We start from the raw sequence: 10,002 nt of genomic DNA, 5'->3' as shown, positions 1-10,002 counted from the left end.
TATTAATGCGGCACGGTAGGGGTCATAGCATATGCTTCCGACAAACCCCTCGTAAAACATGAAAAGAATTATCTCACTCATGATCCGGAGCTCGCGGCGGATCCATGCTGCTCAAGATATGGAGACATTATTTATATGGGGTTCATGTTGATATCTACACGATCATAAAAGCCTCCAATATATCTTTAAACGTATGAGCCGAATCAAGCTGCAGAGATGTTAGAGTTCCGAAAGATTATGATGTTGATATTCTATACCATCCCGGGAAAGCTAATGTTGTGGCGGATGCTCTCACCGCAAATCCATGGGTACTGTGGATGTTCCATCGGAAAAGAAAGAAATAGTTCGTGAAATTCATCAGCTGGCAAGTCTTGGAGTTCGTGTAGCCGAATCTGGAGATACTGGAATTTCTATTCGTGAAGTTGCTGAATCTTCTATTTTGAAAGAAATAAAGCGCCGCCAATATGAAGATCCTGTTCTGGTGCATTACAGAGACACAACCCGTGAAAAGGAAAAGACTCCGTTCGAGATTACACCGGATGGGGTATTACACACGGGGGCATCGCGGGTACCGAGGTTGCGGAGTTACGGCGACAGGTTATGGGCGAGGCACATTACGCCCGTTATTTTGTTCATCCGGGAGCTATGTGTGGCCCATATCACTAGGAGCTACTCAGCAGATCTACAGGAGCACTCCATCATTTCGGAGGTGCCATCTTTGATACATTATTTTGTGTATATATTTGGGCACGACGGGGTCATGTCCCGTCTTTATGTCACAGTATTCTAGTAGAGGCTCGTAGATGCGTATGTGTGGGTAGTAGATGCTCCATAATGACTACATTGTACATTTGTATATCCTTTTTGCAGCCGTGAGGGCTTATAAATATGCATGCGTTGCCTCGAGATTATATGTGTTCGGAGTAAGTATGATGATTGGCATAATGAGTGGTGCTCGGTACTCCGCTCCGGGTACCTGTCATGGCCCCCTAGTCGGGTCGTGACAAAAGTGGTATCAGAGCAGTTTCGCCCGAGGGTGTGTCTACGAGCCGTGTCCAAAGAAAGTCTCGTTTATGCGTGTGAAGCGTGCCACATTTATAAAAAAGAGGCTGCGGGGCATTTAGTGAAAATGACCATTCTTCTCCTTACTAGATCGTGCCACAGAGACATGTTATAAGATTTTCTCCTCCCTAATTGTGCGTTGTGATTTCAGCTATGCCGGTAAAGGGAAAAGTTGCATCCACCCTGAAGGGCAGGGCTACGACAGAAAGTCGGATGGAAAGGGAACCACCAACAAATATAGAAGAAGGTGAATCTTATAATGAGGCTCCATCCAATACCTCTCACACACCGCCTATTTTGGACGAGCAAGAGGGGGCATTAGCTTCAGTTCCTACGCCTCCAGTTCCTCCACCGGGTGCTTCGGATCAACGAATGACCGAAGCTATTCAGTTATTGACACAGTTAGTTTTCGCTCAGGCACAGTGGCAGGGTACGGGTCCAGGTTAGAGGGCGACTAGTGCTCGAGCCGATGAAAGGCGTGATGATATTTGGCAAAAAGGAAAAATTAAGCCCTCGATACATTAGACCTTATAAGATTGTCCGCAACATAGGCCAAGTAGCTTATGAACTGGACTTGCCACCAGAACTTGAATCAGTCCATCCAGTCTTCCATGTATTAATGCTCTGTAAATGTGTTGGAGATCCAACTAGAATCATGCCGATAGATGATGTCCAGATTACTGAAAAGTTGGCTTATGAAGAGGTGCCTATTGCCATATTAGATAGGCAAGTGCGGAAACTTAGAAATAAGGAAGTAGCTTCAGTCAAAGTCTTGTGGCGAAATAATAATCGAGAGAAAATGACTTGGGAAGCAGAAGAATACCTGAAGTCCAAATATCCGCACTTGTTTCCATCCCCGGAAGAGAATCAATATGAGACGTCAATATTATGAGGTATGCATGCTTTCATTTTATTCTTTCGGATCATGTGTGGCTATAATTTCTTGCTATTGTGTTGTAGCCCTGTGAGGTGTTGTTATTGTGGGTTGTTGTGACAGGATGGTAGAGCCATATTACAGGGGAAAATCTAGCGAAATTTTTGTAGAACCCTCGAGAACTTAACATTCGAGGACGAATGTTTTTAAAGGGAGGAAGAGTGTTACACGTCGAAAAATTTCATGTCGGCGAGTAAGGGATAGACTAATGTCGTGTGAGATGTATGCAATGTCCCTACTAGTAAGAAAGGTTACTTAACGGTTCTTATTAAGATTCCAAAGAGTTTGAGGCAAGAAAAGAAAGTTCGTTGAAGAATGTTATGTATGAGTCGTATTTTGAAAGGGGTCGCATGTACCGATATAGTGTTGGTCTAATGGTGTCTTGAGGAAATGTTATGACGCTCCTTAAGTTGTTAATAAAGTGTTAAACTAGTGCTGAGAAGGTTCCATAAGGATTGGAGATCAAACGAAACGACGAAAATGATTTCAGGAAAGTGGAGTTATACGACCACTTATACGGTCCGTATAACTTTATACGATCCGTATAGGGGTCCATATAACCCAACATAAATCATGTTTTCCCTGATGGTGAAGTACGGACACTTATACGGGCCGTACATTGTTATACGGACCGTACAAGGGTCCGTTTAAGTACCGACGGGCTGAGCATTTTCAAGTATATAAATGTGTTCCCACTTTTATTTTCTCATTCTTTCCACTTCTCCCCTTCTCTTCAAGTCTCTAGAACATTCCACACATTTCATATACAAGAATTCAAGGGATTTCAAAGATCAATATCATCAATTCAAGGAAATCAAAGGTAAGGAAGCTCTGTAGGGTTGCTTGGAGTCAATAAATCTCTTTGAGTGGAAGTTAGGGCTTTCTCCAAGTGAGGCAACTCCATCCAAAACCCATTCCTACACAATCAAAGGTGAGTCTTATGATCATTTCAAGTTATTTCGAATATTGAGAGGTTGAAAGACTTAGATTATGGAAGGAAGTAGAAGATGGGTTTCAAATATAAGAACAGTAGTGTTCTTGAGTAGTAGCTTCCCATGAATCATGATTCTTGACATGTTACAAGTATATTTACGTTATAAATGATATTAAAAACATGGGAGAAACATTGTATGAGGATGAATGTGGTGTTATATTATAGTTATGGTTACGAATAGCCTTGAGAGGGAATTTTGGGAATTGGATGATGTCGAACTTGTCGGAGTTATTGATTATGATATTATGAATATTGTTATTGATGTTTGGAGGTTGTCATATCATATGGAGAAAATTGTAGAAACAGAGAAAATGTTGCCCAATTTTCGTTAGCTTTAGCCTAAGCCTAAGTATGTTTTCGATTATCTAATCTTAGCACGAATTCCTTTGAATGTAGAATCACGAACTTGGAAAGAAGCGTATAGTCAGCAATTTAGAGAGGAGAAAAGGTATGTGAGGCGAGTCCCTTCTTTTCTAAGGCATGATTCCTATGACTTGATTCCCTTTATCTTTCTATTACTTTCTTACATTCCGAAAACTATGAGTCTATGTTTAATAAAGAGCGTCTCATGAGATAAAGATAAGAGACATGTTATGAATACGATAATGATGATGATGAGTCTATGTCTAAAGATTCCAAAGCCTATGATATTACATTCTTATGAAGTCAATGATTCTTTGATGATATTCGTTAACGTTACACTCACCTTATGATGCTAGTTCCTTCCAGCTGAGGCAGGATGATTATGACTACTCCATAGTGAAATCGGGGGTTCTCGACCTTACGTCACCCCGATAGAGTTATGGCTTATCCTTGAGTTCTTATGCATGCATTATGATAAGTACATGATGATGAGATTACACCGTGCCTAGATGGAGGGGCAGACACCGCTAAGGCGGGTGACATATACACCATGTCTAGAGGGCATGGGCAGACACCACTAGTGGGCGGCATGAGATGTTTACCCCGGATGCGGGAGGCCTGGACGCGGGCTAATGATGATCACACCGCACCTATATGGTCGGGCTGCTTATATATGCATAAACGATATGATGATGTTTGTGATGTAAGTTAGCATGCATTATTCTTTCTAAGTGACATTCAGCTACAAGTTGTTTCCTTACTTGATATTTCCTTATCTTTTTGACATGTTCTTATTATTCATGCCTTACTTACTCAGTACAATGTTCGTACTAACGTCCTTTTCTTTTTAGACGCTGTGTTCATTCCCACAAGTAGACAGGGAGGTGGCCTATATCCCTAGGAGCTACTCAGCAGATCTACAGGAGCACTCCATCATTTCGGAGTTGCCATCTTTGATACATTATTTTGTGCATATATTCGGGCACGACGGGGTCATGTCCCGTCCTTATGTCACAGTATTCTAGTAGAGGCTCGTAGATGCGTATGTGTGGGTAGTAGATGATCCATAATGACTACATTGTACATTTGTATATCCTTTTTGCAGCCGTGAGGGCTTATAAATATGCATGTGTTGCCTCGAGATTATATGTGTTCAGAGTAAGTATGATGATTGGCATAATGAGTGGTGCTTATACGTTCTCCGCTCCGGGTACCCATCATGGCCCCCTAGTCGGGTCATGACAAAAGTGGTATCGTAAACAGTTCCGTCCTACGGCGTGTCTACGAGCCGGGTCCAGCCAAGTCTCATTTATGAGTGTGAAGCGCGCCACACTTATAAATAAGAGGCTGCGGGGCATTTAGGGAAAATTACCATTCTTCTTGTTACTAAATCCTGCCATAGAGCCATGTTATAAGATTTTCTCCTCCCTAATTGTGCGTTGTGATTTCTGGGATGCCGGTAAAGAGAAAAAGTTACATTCACCCTAAAGGGCAGGGCTACGACAGAAAGGCGGATGGAAAAGGAACCACCAATAAATATAGAAGAAGGTGAATCTTATGAAGAGGCTCCATCCAACACATCTCACACTCCGCCTATTTTGGAAGAGCAAGAGGGGGCATTAACTTCAGCTCCTACGCCTCCAGTTCCTCCACCGGGTGCTTCGGGTCAACGAATAGCCGAAGCTATTCAATTATTGACACAGTTAGTTTCCGCTCGGGCACAGTGGTATGGTACGGATCCAGGTGAGAGGGCGACTGGTGCTAGAGCCGATGAAAGGCGTGATGATATTTGGCAAAAAGAAAAAATTAAGCCCTCAATACATTGGACCTTATAAGATTATCCGCAACATAGGCCAAGTAGCTTATGAACTGGACTTGCCACCAGAACTTGAATCAGTCCATCCAGTCTTCCATGTATTAATGCTCCGTAAATGTGTTAGAGATCCAACTAGAATTATGCCGATAGATGATGTCCAGATTACTGAAAAGTTGGCTTATTAAGAGGTGCCTATTGCCAGATTAGATAGGCAAGTGCGGAAACTTAGAAATAATGAAGTAGCTTCAGTCAAAGTCTTGTGGCGAAACAATAATCGAGAGGAAATGACTTGGGAAGCAGAAGAAAACCTGAAGTCCAAATATCCGCACTTGTTTCCATCCCCGGAAGAGAATCAAGATGAGACGTCAATATTATGAGGTATGTATGCTTTCTTTTTATTCTTTTGGGTCATGTGTGCCCATAATTTCTTGCTAATGTGTTGTAGCCCTGTGAGGTGCTGTTATTGTGGGTTGTTGTGACAGAATGGTAGCACCATATTTGTCACGACCCAACCCCGTAGGCCGTGACTAATGTCCGAGTTGGACACTCGTACGCACCTAACACTCAGAATTGGCATACTACCACGCATAATCATACATAATCACATATGGTCTCAGACTGTCGCAAAGTAGCAAACATATGTCAAAACGTACAGAATCTCGTAATATACACAAATGCAGGCCAGCTAGGCTGCCGCGGCGGATGGACCGCCCAAAAACATATAACACACACACATAGCTGTACAGACGTAACCGTACCCACAGACATGTCCACAGACCTCTAAACAGAGTAACAAAATCATATGACGGGACAGGGCCCCGTCGTACCCCTGAATAAATATGTACATATGCATCAAAAAAAGTATATATACCAAATGTAGGCTCCGGACGAAGGAGCGCTCTCAAAAGAGCGTGTGTGTCCTAAGCGGGTGGATCCTCGGATCGGCGTCGGTACTGCGGGCATGAAACGCAATTTCGAAGAAAGGGGGTCAGTACGGAATATGTACTGAGTATGTAAAGCAGGAATACAGAATCATGATAGCAAAGTACAAAAGTGGATATGATATGCAAAATATCAAAATATTTGGTTAAAAAAAAAATATAATTCATGCATAGGCTCTTAGAACGGTGGTCGCCCGCTCATCGTTGGCGCCACGCCACGGATCACACCGAGAAGATTTCATATCTCCGTAACCCGACATATCCCCGTAACACATCATAGCCGCCCATAACGCCATAACACAAGATCACACCAAACGGAACCCGCCCTCTGGAGAGGAGCTCGGTGAACCGTAACACAGCATCACACCGGAATGTATATCATAAAGCGCACGAAGCATAACCGGCCCGGGATCCGGTGAACGAGGTGATGACCATAAGCACGAGCAGAGTCGTGAGTAACTATATGCATAAAATCATATTCATAACTCATTAAACCAATAAGAAATCCATATGCGGAAGTCAAAGAGAAAATAGCACTAAATTTCTTCAAAAACCATTAAGGACGAGCATAAAAGCCGCGGGCCCCACGAACGGGTGCCGGCCCCCATCCGAGCCCGACTATGGTAGTTAGGGGAAAGTTATGCCTTATGAGCTTACCTATTATGTTTTGGGGCGTTCCGAGCTCGTATGCAAAAGTTACGGACGTTTGAAGTTCGGGACCCTTTTGTAGTCAAAGTCTTTGTAAAACCTTTGAAATTCAATCTTTTGAAAACATGAAAGTCTTATTTTGGTCCCATCAAAGAGTAGATTTTAAGGAACGAACAAAGTACATACCTAAGCTCGGATTCTAAGAGTGAGTTACCCCAAGGCTCGGGTCATAGCCTAGTATCACTAAGACATGCCAAGAAGAGAAAGCGATGCCTTACATACCTTATCCGCTCGCAAGTTAAGTCAACCTTCAAGCTTCGGGTACGCCAAGATCTACATAAGGCCAAGTATATTAACATTAGCCATAAGTCTTTATGAACTCAATTCCAGATGAACATTGAATTCCACCGAAATTTCGGCAAAGACTTCCCTTGTAAACACACCAACCCCGAGATTCATACTCGGCCAAATCCAACAACAACCAAGCCAACAACCAAACTACAATATCAATTTACAATATATATTCCAACTTTGATATTCAATCCAAACACATTCCAACCTTAAACACATGTTGCTACATACTTAAGGACATTCCATTATATTCAACTACTTCATATAATCAAATTAACATTAACGCCCATACATTCAATTATCCACCCGAACCCATTCAAACCATATGCAAGAACACTTTAAGCAAGTCATACAATATTTCAACCAAGCCAAATATTGTTCCAACTTACCCGAAATTGCCTCCAAACCCGAGAATAACACCAAACATATTCTTTCCTTCCAAATTCATGCATTACGCTAACAAACCATACTTTAACACCATTACTCTTACAAGTTCAAGCAACTACATTAAGCCACCTTAATCTTTAAATCAGCCCACACAATTTTTGCTTTAACTTGAGATCATTAACCATCATTTTTACATCATATAACGCATGACGACAACAACCAAAACACCATATAACATTAGTCTACTATGGCTGCCCCAAAGCTGTCCATACACGGCCAGCCCCCCCCCCCCCCCCCCCACAAGTAAAATTTCATGAGTTTCATTGATTTTCTGCACTCCACAACAACATACAAGCATGCTAAATACAATTAACTCATCACTCATAACACACAACACACATACACGGCCAAATGGCCACTTTCACGGTTCAACTTCAACATTTATATTTTCATGGTTTCCATCCATTTCAACACATTACAACAACACACAACAAGCTATCTAGAATTGTTTCATCATTCTTAGCATGCCACACATATGCACGGCTACACACACATATACACACGGTCACCTTGCAACATCCACATATTCATAGCTTTCATCATTTCCACACTTCACAACACCTACAAACCATCGATAATACATGAAAATAAAAATGAAATCTTACCTCCTTCCCTTCACTTCCTCACCACGGCTAAGCCTCAACTTTGTATGAAAGAGTACTTTGCAAGCTTCAACAATCACTCTAGGTTGTTCCTTACCTTCTAATGAGTTGAGTTGCTAGAGAAAACTATTTATTTTCCTCACTTTTTTTCTTGGTGTTGCTCGGCTAAGGAAGGCAGCCGAATGGTTGCTTCTCTCTTTCTCTCAAAGCTTCTTGAAATTTCCTTGGCACAAATGATAAAGATGACTAATAGTCATCCCTCTTATATTACATATAATAGCCTCCCATGTGGCTATGGCCCACATCCCATGTGGCCGGCCACATGGCTCCTTAAGTTCATGAAATTTCTCCATTTTTCCCACAATTCATCTTTGGTCCCAAACTTCTTTAGTATTTCATGCCACCCTCACTTGCAAGCAACTCACGACTTAAAATAGAATCGTAGTTAAAAATCTCGACTTCTTATCTCTAAGTAGTCTTGACCCTAACTTTTCGCAATTAACTCGGAATGTTCCAATATACAAAAATGCGAGGTGTAACATCCTTCCCCCCTTTAGAACATTCGTCCTCGAATGTTCAACTAGTCTTATAAGATCGTATAAGAGTCTCGGGGGTCTTCCTTTATTGGCCACGTCGCCGCCTTTAATCCAAAGACGTCGCACTTTTTTCACCACGTCACTATAAATTATCCGTTATCATTCTCTCATCGTATCCTTCTGTACATCTCCACAACTAATTCTCGTATCATCCCAATCTATCCTAGCTCTTACTCTTCTCCTCTTTGGATCATTTGCTACCTAGTCTCGCATGAATCTCCCCCCTCTTGAGTATCCATATCAAGCGTCTTATCGTGTTGACTACTTTGTTGCCCTTTACGTTCCTCGCGCCCGCTTCCCCCCTTTAGGGGTGCACTCATTTTATTACCACTTATCATTATTCCCCTTTTTCTCTTGAACTTCGTCGTCTTGTCCAATTAATGCCTTTCTTATATCGTCGCTTTGGTTGCCGGAATCCGTATTCCCACTAATATGGTCATGCACGAGTATTACTCGGCCCTATACCGCACGCATATACAATTTAGCATCCCCGATAAAGATCCCCCAGATACTCCTCAACTGGCCCTGATTTTTGCGCCGTGACGCATTTGTTGTATCCGATTTAGTCCATTTAGACTGCTCTAGCTCCCCATTTACCTCTTTTGACTGAAATTGTAAGACCTTCAAAACTTCCCAGGGGGGTCACCCATCCTAAAATTTCCCTCACTCTAGCACGCTTAACCTCGGAGTTCCAATGGAATACGGTGCTCTAACATTAGTAAAATCGCGCTCACCTCACCACACGACCTTTGTCACGTAATTTGGAGAAAAGTAAAGTCTTGACAGTTTTTCGGACGCCCTCGTAACACAATTACTATTTTGCCCTTCTCTCGACTCTCCATATTCACTTGTCACCTACGGATATTACTACTTGCTACCCTAGCCTCCCAAATCCGTAATAACAATGAATACGCCTTAATCACCGTTATTTATCAATACCTGATTATCGACCCTCGAATTTTCACTGCGCCGTTAAGCGATGAATATACTACGGATACGCATATATGAGAATATAAATTCTAACAAGGGTTCATGTACCGTGGTAGTATTCAAATGCCTCCGTTTATAGATGTGGTGCACAACACACCGATAAACGAGACTCTACTAGATACCTGCCTCGTGGACATTCCGAGGACTAACCGCTTCCGATACCACTTTTGTCACGACCCAACCCCGTAAAGCCGTGACTAATGTCCGAGTTGGACACTCGTACGCACCTAACACTCGAATTGGCATACTACCACGCAT

The sequence above is a fragment of the Lycium ferocissimum genome, chromosome 5 (assembly GCF_029784015.1).
Source record: "Lycium ferocissimum isolate CSIRO_LF1 chromosome 5, AGI_CSIRO_Lferr_CH_V1, whole genome shotgun sequence".
NCBI lineage: Eukaryota > Viridiplantae > Streptophyta > Magnoliopsida > Solanales > Solanaceae > Lycium > Lycium ferocissimum.
Note: the sequence above shows the minus strand (reverse complement) of the source record.